At 61.7% G+C, this 10,981-nt stretch overlaps 1 pseudogene across 1 annotated transcript; it reads right to left on the reverse strand.

The window, feature by feature from the left end:
* Positions 1 to 2,600: 2,600 nt before the first annotated feature.
* Positions 2,601 to 9,815, reverse strand: LOC143693257 (creatine kinase M-type-like; annotated as a pseudogene). The gene is made up of 8 exons (XR_013180768.1): positions 9,413 to 9,815; positions 8,388 to 8,601; positions 7,860 to 7,868; positions 6,675 to 6,808; positions 5,910 to 6,081; positions 5,234 to 5,357; positions 3,892 to 4,081; positions 2,601 to 2,779 (listed from the first exon to the last, which is right to left on the reverse strand). The product of XR_013180768.1 is annotated as a creatine kinase M-type-like (transcript).
* Positions 9,816 to 10,981: the final 1,166 nt, after the last annotated feature.

The following is a 10,981-nucleotide window of genomic DNA, read 5'->3' on the forward strand; positions in this document are numbered from 1 at the left end:
TGGCCCTGGCCCCATTTTGGGGTGTCCCTGTCCCCATTTTGGGGTGTCTCTGACCCGTGTCTGTCCCCAGGGCTGGCCCTGCTGGCCCTGCTGGCCCTGCTGGCCTGCTGGCCCCAGCGCTGGCCCTGTCCCCGTTTTGGGGTGTCCCTGTCCCCATTTTGGGGTGTCTCTGACCCTGTGTCTGTCCCCAGGGCTGGCCCTGGTGTCCCTGCTGGCCCTGCTGGCCCTGCTGGCCCCAGCGCTGGCCCTGTCCCCATTCTGTCCCCATTCTGACCCCATTCTGTCCCCAGGGCTGGCCCTGGTGTCCCTGCTGGCCCTGCTGGCCCTGCTGGCCCCGGCGCTGGCCCTGTCCCCATTTTGGGGTGTCTCTGACCCCGTGTCTGTCCCAGGGCTGGCCCTGGTGGCCCTGCTGGCCCTGCTGGCCCTGCTGGCCCCAGCGCTGGCCCTGGCCCTGTTCTGACCCCATTCTGTCCCCAGGGCTGGCCCTGGTGGCCCTGCTGGCCCTTCTGGCCCTGCTGGCCCCAGCGCTGGCCCTGGCCCCATTTTGGGGTGTCCCTGTCCCTGTTCTGACCCGTGTCTGTCCCCAGGGCTGGCCCTGGTGTCCCTGCTGGCCCTTCTGGCCCTGCTGGCCCCAGCGCTGGCCCTGGCCCCATTTTGGGGTGTCCCTGTCCCCATTTTGGGGTGTCTCTGACCCGTGTCTGTCCCCAGGGCTGGCCTGGTGGCCCTGCTGGCCCTGCTGGCCCTGCTGGCCCCGGCGCTGGTCCTGGGTGTCCCTGGGTGTCCCTGTCCCCATTCTGACCCCATTCTGTCCCCAGGGCTGGCCCTGGTGGCCCTGGCGCTGGCCCTGGCCCTGTTCTGACCCCATTCTGTCCCCAGGGCTGGCCCTGGTGGCCCTGCTGGCCCTGCTGGCCCTGCTGGCCCAGCGCTGGCCCTGGCCCGCAGCCGCTGCCGGGCGAAGCCGCGAGCGCCGGGAGCCGCCGGGGGCGAGGACCGCGAGTGCCTCATGAAGGAGCCGTACCCGGCCTGAGCGCCCAAAAAGCCCCGAAATCGCCCCAAAAACCAGCGCGGGAAATGCACAGGCAGCGGCCCCGAAATGGCCCCGTCCCCGAGCCCGAGAATCATCCGTGCGCCCATTTTCTAGTGATTGCTTTTGTGGGGGAAAAAGGGGATTTTGGGGAAGGGTGGGTGGGGGGAAAACCCTAAAAAAACCTCAAAAAAACCTCAAAAATACTCCAAAAAAATCCACAAAAAAAACTCTAAAAAAATCTCTGAAAAATCAAGAAATATCCCCCCAAAAGACCCAAAATTCAGCCCCAAAATCCCCATCCCTGAGCAATGATCCGTGCTCTGATTTTTAGTGATTTTTGTAGGGAATAAATGGAATTTTGGGGGAGGGTGGGTGAGGGAAAAAAACCTAAAAAAACCCTCAAAAAAATCCCCAAAAAAATCCATTAAAAAATCCCCAAATTTTGGGGCATCCTCCCCCTTTTCCCACCCGGATTTTTGGGGTTTTTTTTGGGGTCCCCACCCCCCGTGTTTTTGTGATTTTGGGGGGAGGGGGGAATTTGTGATTTTTGGGTTGAATCGAGGCGATTTTGGGGTTCGGGAATAATTCGGGGAGGGTTTTTTTTTACGTTCCAGGGATTTGTTGGAATAAAGGGAAAATCGGAACCCAGAAACCCCAAATTCCTGAGCAGCTCCCCCAAAAAATCCAAACCTCTGAGTCCCCTCCCCTTGATCTGGGGAAAAATGGGAATTCTGGGGAAAAAATGGGAATTTTGGGGAGAAAAAATGGGATTTTTTTAGGAGTGGAATGGGGTTTGGGAGGAGGAAAAATGGGATTTGGGCGAAAAAGGGATTTTTTGGTTGGAAAATGAATTTTTGGGGGAAAATGGAGTTTTGGGGGGGAAAATGGGTTGGGAAGGGGAAAAATGGGTTTTTTTGGGGAAAAAACGGATTTTTATGGGGAATAAATGGGATTTTTTTTAGGGGTGAAATGGGGGTTTGGGGGGGGAAAAATGAGGTTTGGGATTTGAGGGGGAAAAAAGGGATTTTTGGGGGAAAAAATGTGGGTTTTGGGAGGGGTCAAATTGGCTCCGCCCCCTCCCCAAATTGGAACCCCCGACCATATTGGGGTCATTATTGGGGGGGTTCTGGGGGATCCCCAGAGGTCGAGAGGGGTCTGGGGGAGATTTTGGGGTCCCCAGGAGGGACCAGAGGGACCCTTGGGGGATGTGGGGGTCGCTGTGAAATTCCCGGGACCCCCAAATTTGGCGTCGCCCCCTCCCAAATTGGAACCCCCGACCATGGTGGGGACCAGCAGCGTTTATTGGGGGGGTTCTGGGGGGTCCCCCGGGGGTTGGGAGGGGTCTGGGGGAGATTTTGGGGTCCCCTGAGGACCCGAGGGACCCCTGGGGGATGTGGGGGTGGCTGTGAAATTCCGGGACCCCCCAGTTTGGCGTCGCCCCCTCCCCAAATGCGAAAGGCGAGCGCGGCCGGGGACCAACCAAGGGCGTTTATTGGGGCCGCTCTGGGGGGATTTGGGGAGGGTCCGGGGGTCTGGGGGGGCTCGGGGGGGCCCCCGCGCCGCCGCCCCTCCCCTATTTCTGGGCCGGGATCATGTCGTCGATCGGCTGCTTCTGCTCCAGCTTCTTCTCCATCTCCACCATGAGCTTGACGCCGTCCACCACCATCTGCACCTGCTCCACCTCCGAGAAGCCCAAGCGGTCGGCGTTGGAGATGTCGAAGACGGCGCCCACAGCGGCCGTGTCCACCCCGCCTGGACAGATGGGACAGATGGACAGAGGGACAGATGGACAGGGGGGTCAGTCAGTCATGGACAGCCATGGACAGCCAGGATGCCACTGACCACTCATTGACCACTCAGTGACCACCCATTGACCACCCATTGACCATCCCCTGTCTGATGGTCCCACAGCGGCCGTGTCCCACCCCGCCTGGACGGACGGACGGACAGACAGACAGACAGGGGGGTCAGTGAGCCATGGACAGCCATGGACAGCCAGGACACCACTGACCACTCATTGACCATCCCCTGTCTGATGGTCCCACAGCGGCCGTGTCCACCCCGCCTGGACGGACGGACAGATGGGGGGTCAGTGAGCCATGGACAGACACGGACACCATTGACCACTCATTGACCTCCCATTGACCACCCATTGACCACCCACTGACGACGCATTGACCACCCATTGACCATCCAGGGTTTGATGGTCCCACAGCGGCCGTGTCCACCCCGCCTGGACAGACGGACGGACAGAGGGACAGAGGGACAGGGGGGTCAGTGAGCCATGGACAGACACGGACACCGCTGACCACTCATTGACCACTCATTGACCACCTATTGACCATCCCCTGTCTGATGGTCCCACAGCTGCCGTGTCCACCCCGCCTGGATGGGACAGATGGACAGGGGGGTCAGTGAGCCATGGACAGCCAGGACACCACTGACCACCCATTGACCACCCATTGACCACTCATTGACCACCCATTGACCACCCATTGACCATCCAGGGTTTGATGGTGCCCCGGTCCCCATTGTGGCCATGTCCACCCCGCCTTGACGGACAGACGGACAGATTGGAGGTCAGTCAGCCATGGACAGACACGGACAGCCAGGACACAGCTGACCACTCATTGACCACTCATTGACCACCCATTGACCACTCCTGACCATCCCCTGTCCGTGTGTCCTCCACAGGGTCCCTCTCCTGTCTCGTCCCCCCCCAGGTGATTTTGGGGCGTCCTCGTCCCTGCCAGGTGAATTCTGGGGTGTCCCCGCCCCATCCCAGGTGAATTTTGGGATGGAATTCTCCCCCCCAGGTGAATTCTGGGGTGTCCCCGCCCGCCCCAGGTGCCCTGGGCTCCCACCTGTGCCGCGTTTCTGCAGGCGCAGGCGCTTGAGGATCTCCTCGAACTTGGGGTGCTGGCTCAGGTGCTGCAGGCGCACGTGGACGCCGCCGCGCAGCCCCGTGCCCAGGTTGGACGGGCAGGTGAGGATGTAGCCCAGGTGCTCCGTCCACATGAACGGGTGCCCGGCCTTCTTGAAGATCTCCTCGATCTGGGGACACACAGGGGACAGAGGTTGGGGACGCCGGGGTGGTGGCACCTGTGGCCGGTGGGGGAACACCTGGGGCACACCTGGGGCACACCTGGGGCACACCTGGGGCACACCTGGGGAACGGCCAGGGCACACCTGGGGTGCTCAGGGTTGTGGGTGGCACCTCAAATGTCACCTCAATGTCCTCAAATGCCACCTCAAAGTCCCCAAATGCCACCTCAAGGTCCTCAAATGCCACCTCAAGGTCCTCAAATGTCACCTGTCCCCAAATGTCACCTGTGCCCAATGTCACCTCAATATCCTCAAATGCCACCTCAAGGTCCTCAAATGTCACCCCAATGTCCTCAAATGCCACCTCAATGTCCCCAAATGTCACCTGTGCCCAAAGCCACACCTGTCCCCAAAATTCTCCTTGTCTCCAAAGTGCTCTCAATGTCCCCAGAGTGTCACCTGTCCCCAGATGTCACCTGTCCCCAAATGTCACCCTGTGCCCCCAAGCCTCACCTGTCCCCAAAGTTCTCCAGATCCCCTCAATGTCCCCAGTGTTTTCTGTCCACAAAAGTTCTCCTTGTTCCCAAAGTGTCACCTGTCCCCAAGTGTCCCCAGGTGTCCCCAGTGTCCCCAGGTGTCCCTGACCTTCTTGAGGCCGACGCAGAAGCGCCAGAACACCTCCTGTATGTTCCTCCCTTCTCCATGGAGATGGGACCCCAAACCCTCCATGTCCCCAGATGTCCCCAAGTGTCCCCAGGTGTCCCCAAGTGTCCCCAGGTGTCCCCAGGTGTCCCCCCTGACCTTCTTGAGGCGACGCAGAAGCGCCGGAACAGCTCCTGCATGTCCCTCCCTTCTCCATGGAGATGGGACCCCAAAACTCCTCCCATCCCCAAATCCCCCCGGATGTCCCCAAACCCTCCGTGTCCCCAGATGTCCCCAAGTGTCCCCAGATGTCCCCAAGTGTCCCCAAGTGTCCCCAAATGTCCCCCCCGACCTTCTTGAGGCCGACGCAGAAGCGCTGGAACACCTCCTTCATGTTGCCGCCCCTTCTCCATGGAGATGGGACCCCCAAACCCTCCATGTCCCCAAATCCCCCAGATGTCCCCAAAACCCTCTGTGTCCCCAAGTGTCCCCCAAGTGTCCCCAAATGTCCCCCCTGACCTTCTTGAGGCCGACGCAGAAGCGCCGGAACACCTCCTTCATGTTGCCGCCCTTCTCCATGGAGATGACGCGCAGGTGATCCTCCTCGTTCACCCACACCAGGAACGTTTTGTTGTCGTTGTGCCTGGGGGGGGACACCCAGGGGACATTGGGGACACCCAGGGGACATTGGGGACACCGGGGGGACACCCCCAGAGCCTCCCCGAGAGGGGAGACCCCATAATGGGGGGACATCAGGGGGACACTGGGGACATTGAGGGGACGCCGGAGGGACACCTCAGCACCTCCCAGGCGCCCCCAGGAACCCCCCAGGTGTCACCAGGTGCCATAAGGTACCTGCAGGTGCCCCCCAGGTAGCCCAGATGACCCCTGGGTGCCACAAGGTGTCCCCAAGTGCCCCCAAGAACCCCGCAGATACCCCTCATGCACCCCAAACTGCCCCAAAAACGCCCCTAGGGACCCCCCAAACACCCTCCAGGTGCCCCTCAGGTGCCACAAGGTGTCCCCAAGTGTCCCCGAGGCACCCACAGGAACCTCCCAGGTGCCCCCAGGAGCCTCCCAGGTGCCACAAGGTGCCCCCAAAACCCCCTCAAGGCCCCCCCAAACGCCCCCCAGGTGCCCCCAGGTGTCCCCCAGGTGCTCCCCAGGTGCCCCCAGGTTCCCCCCAGGTGCCCACCAGATGCCGCGGGCGTCGGGCCAGTCGCGGGCCATGCCCGAGGCCAGCAGCAGCGGTGACACGGGTTTGTCGAACAGGAAGTGGTCGTCGATGAGCTGCTGCTGCTCCTGCTCCGTCATGGCCTTCAGCGGGTAGTACTTGCCCTTGAACTCCCCCTCCAGGCTGTTCAGGGCTGCCCGGGGCGGGGGTCAGCACCTGGGTGTGCGCCCGGACACGCCCAGGACATGCCCGGGACACGCCCAGGACACGCCCGGGGACACGCCCGGGACACACCCGGGACACGCCCAGGACACGCCCGGGACACGCCCGGGACATGCCTGGGATGGACTGGCCACGCCCAGCCATCCAAATCCACCCCAAATCCATCCCCGAATTCATCCCCAAATCCATCCCAAATCCCACCCCAAATTCATCCCCACATTCATCTCAAATCTATCCCAAATCTACCCCAAATTCATCCCAAATTCACCCCAAATCCATCCCCAAATCCATCCCCAAATTCACCCCAAATCCACCCCGAATTCATCCCCAATCCATCTCAAATCCACCCAGGCCACGCCCCACATTGGCCACACCCATTTCTGACCCCACCCATGACTCCACCCCACTCCAGCTCCACCCACATTCTGACTACACCCAATCTGACCCCACCCATTTCCCGACCGCACCCCAATCCAACCTCAACCATCCACACCACCCTTACAAGCCACGTCCCATCAGACCACGCCCCCTACAGGCCCCGCCCCTTTAGGCCCCGCCCCTCACCTGTGACTGACAGCTTCTCGATGGCGCGGCGCTCGCCGCGGCTGCAGTGGGGGGGCAGCGAGTAGCCCTTGATGCTGCGGCCGGTGCGCACGCGGCTGCTCAGCACGTACTTGGGGTCCAGGTCCTCCCCCGCCCTGGGGAGCCCCGAAAACCGGGGTCAGAGACACCCCAAAAATACCCCAAAATCACCCCAAAAAACCTCAAAAAATTCCGTTCAAAATAACCAAAAACTCCCAAAATATCAACCCGAAATCCTCCCTCTGAGAGCCCCGCAATGCTCAGGACGTACTTGGGGTCTAGGTCCTCCCTGCCCTGGGGAGCCCCGAAAACGGGGTCAGGACACCCCAAAAATACCCCAAAAACCTCAAAAAATTCTGTTCAAAATAACCCCTAAATCACCCCTAAAAAAGCCCAAAATATTCCCCCAAATCACTCCTTCTGAGAGCCCCGCAATGCTCAGGACGTACTTGGGGTCCAGGTCCTCCCCGCTCTGGGGAGCCCCGAAAACTCGGTCAGGGACACCCCAAAAAGACCCCAAAATCACCCCAAAAATATCCCAAAAAAACCACCAAAAATTCCACTCAAAATAACCCAAAATATCCCCAAAATATCCCCCTCTGAGAGCCCTGCAATGCTCAGCATGTACTTGGGGTCCAGGTCCTCCCCACCCTGCACCTAAAAACAGGGTCAGGGACACCCGAAAATACCCCAAAATCACCCCAAAAATATCCCCAAAATCACCCCGAAAATATCCCAAAAATTCCACTCAAATACCCCAAAAAGCCCCAAAATATCCCCCCAAAAAATCCCCCCAAGCCCTCCTGGAGTCGCCCCATGGTGGCCCTGCCACCCCTTCCCTGCCCTCCCCAGACCTCTGGGGACCCTCCCAGATTTTGGGGACCCCTCCCAAATTTTGAGACCCCCGCCCCCCAGAATTTTGGGTCCTCCCCACCCTGAGCTTCTCCTGATCGAGGTCAGTTTTTGTTGGTGGCTTTGTGGTGTCACCCCATGGTGGCCCTGTCACCCCATGGTGGCCCTGTCACTCCTTCCCTGCCCTCCTGAGACCTTTAGGAACCCCCCCAAATTTTGGGGGACCCCCTCCCGGATTTTGGGGGACCCTCCCCAAATTTTGGGGACCCCTCCCAAATTTCGAGACCCCCCCAAATTTTCGGGGGTCCTCCCCACCTTGAGGCTCTCCTGGTGGAGGTTGGTGTGGTTCTTGCTTGTGGTGTCACCCCATGGTGGCCCTGTCACCCCTTCCCTGCCCTCTTGAGACCTTTAGGAAACCCCTCCAAATTCTGGGGACCCCCCTCCCGGATTTTGGGGACCCTCCCCAAATTTTGGGGACCCCTCCCAGATTTTGGGGACCCCTCCCGGATTTTCGGGGTGCCCCCACCTTGATGTTCTCGTGGTTGAGCTCGGTGTGGTGCTCGTTGGTGGTGTCACCCCATGGAGGCCCTGTCACCCCATGGTGGCCCTGTCACCCCTTCCCTGCCCTCCTGAGAGCCCTGGGGACCTCCCCAAGTTTTTGGGGACCCCTCCAGATTTTGGGGACCCCTCCCAGATTTTGGGGACCCCCTGACCTTGATGTTCTCGTGGTTGAGCTCGGTGCGGTGCTCGTTGGCAGGTGTCACCCCATGGTGGCCCTGTCACCCCATGGTGGCCCTGTCACCCCATGGTGGCCCTGTCACTCCTTCCCTGCCCTCCTGAGACCTTTAGGAACCCCCCCCCAGATTTTGGGGACCCCTCCCGGATTTTGGGGACCCCCTGACCTTGAGGTTCTCGTGGTTGAGGTCGGTGCGGTGCTTGTCCGTGGGTTTGTAGCCCCCGTGCCTGTCCTGGATCACGGGGTCAAAGAGCTCCTTGAAGACCTCGTAGGACCTCCTCGTCCCCGGCCACGCAGCCACGGTCATGATGAACGGGTGACCTGCGGGTCAGGGGTCACGGGGGGTCACGGGGGGTCACGGGGGGTCACTGGGACCAGTACGGGACTGGGATTGGGCACTGGGACCAGTACGGGACTGGGATGGGGCACTGGGACCTGGGGAGGGGTCTCTGGCCCCATGGATGGGTTGAGGACCCTGTGGACAATTTGAGGACCTCTTGGGTGGGTTGAGGATCCCATGGATGGGTTGGGGACCCCAAGGATGGATTGAGGACCCCATGGACCATTTGAGGACCCCCTTGGGTGGGCTGGGGACCCCATGAAGGTGCCGATGACCCCATGGAGGTGCCAATGACCCCTCGGGTGGGCTGGGGGCCCCATGGAGGCGCCGATGACCCCATGGAGGTGCCAATGAGCCCATGAAGGTGCCGATGACCCCATGAAGGTGCCAATGACCCCATGGAGGTGCCCATGACCCCATGGAGGCACTGATGACCCCATGAAGGCGCCGATGACCCCATGGAGGTGCCGATGACCCCATGGAGGTGCCAATGACCCCATGAAGGTGCCTGGGGACCCCATGGAGGTGCCGATGACCCCATGGAGGTGCCAATGACCCCATGAAGGCGCCAATGACCCCATGGAGGTGCCGATGACCCCATGGAGGTGCCAATGACCCCATGGAGGCGCTGATGACCCCATGGAGGTGCCAATGACCCCTCGGGTGGGCTGGGGACCCCATGAAGGCACTGATGACCCCATGAAGGTGCTGATGACCCCATGAAGGTGCCTGGGGACCCCATGGAGGTGCCGATGACCCCTCGGGTGGGCTGGGGACCCGCCGAGGACGCACCGGGGTTGTCCACGCCGGTCTGGATGACGTCGTCGAGGGTGAAGCCGCTGGGCGTCTCCTTGTCGCGCAGCTTGGCGTACAGGGCGGGCGTCAGCACCTTGGCCATGTGGTTGTTGTGCTTGGACAGGTCCGGGAACTCCTCCTCGGCAGAGAACTTCTGCTTGTACTTGTTGTGGGTGTTGCTGAACGGCATGGTGGCACTGCGGGGACATAATGGGGACATGGGGACATCATGGGGACACCATGAGAACATCATGGACACCATGGGGACAGGACCAGGATCTCCTCCTCGGCAGAGAACTTGAGCTTGTACTTGTTGTGGGTGTTGCTGAACGGCATGGTGGCACTGCGGGGACACAATGGGGACACTGTGGGGACATGGGGACACCATGGGGACACCATGGGGACAGGTCTGGGAACTCCTCCTTGGCAGAGAACTTGAGCTTGTGCTTGTTGTGGGTGTTGCTGAACGGCATGGTGGCACTGCGGGGACACAGGGACACCATGGGGACATGGGAACATCATGGAGACACCATGGGGACACCATGGGGACATGGGAACATCATGGAGACACCATGGGGACATCATGGGGACATGGGGACATCATGGGGACATCATGGGGACACAATGGGGACATGGTGGCACTGCAGGCACAGCCAGGTGACAAGGTCACCATGGACATGGAGGACATGGGGACAGCCAGGTGACAGATGGCACAGCCAGGTGACAGAGAGGACATGGAGGACACGGAGTGGGGGGGCTCGGGGGCGTGTCCTGCAGGGGGCGTGTCCTGCAGGGAGGGGGCGTGGCCGCCCCGCTCCGCTCCTTGTTCGGGCCGGGGCTATTTATAGCCCGGGGGGGAGGGGCGGGACCGAGGGGCTCGGGGGGGTCCCGGTGCCACCGAGGGGGGCGGGGCCCGGTCCCAGTCTCGAATCCCGGTCCCGGTCACGGTGACAACGAGGGGGGGACAAGTCCCGGTTCCGTCCCCAGACCCAAATCCCGGTCCGAATCCCCGTCCTAAATCCCGGTGACACCGAGGGGGATTCGGGTCCCTGTCCCTGTCCCGGTCCCGAATCCAAGTCCCGAATCCCGGTGACACCGACAGGGGCGGGGGGCGAGTCCCTGTCCCGGTCCCGGTCCCAGCCCCAAATCCCGGTCCCGGTGATACTGGGGGCGTCCCGACCCTTCCTGAGGGTCCAGTCCCTATTGGGGGGGCGTCCCAATCCCGATTTGGCTCCCGGGGATGTCCCGGTGGTCCCGGGGGCTCCCTGGGGGGGGGGGGTCCCGGTGGTCCCAGAGGGGGTCCCGGGAGTGGTTCCGGTCCCGACTGGGGTCCCGGGTGGTCTCAGGGGGGTCCCTGTGGGGGTCCCGGGGGTGTCCCGGTGGTCTCGGGACCGGGACAGGGACAGATCCTGAGGGGATCTTGGGGGGTCCCTGTGGGTGTCCCGGGTGGTCCCTGAGGGGGTCTCGGGGGGTCCCTGAGTGGGTCCCTGAGGGGGTCTCGGGGGGTCCCTGTGGGTGTCCCAGTGGTCCCGGCTGGGGTCCCTGGGGTGTCCCGGTGGTCCCGGT

This window comes from Agelaius phoeniceus, unplaced genomic scaffold (assembly GCF_051311805.1).
Source record: "Agelaius phoeniceus isolate bAgePho1 unplaced genomic scaffold, bAgePho1.hap1 Scaffold_479, whole genome shotgun sequence".
NCBI lineage: Eukaryota > Metazoa > Chordata > Aves > Passeriformes > Icteridae > Agelaius > Agelaius phoeniceus.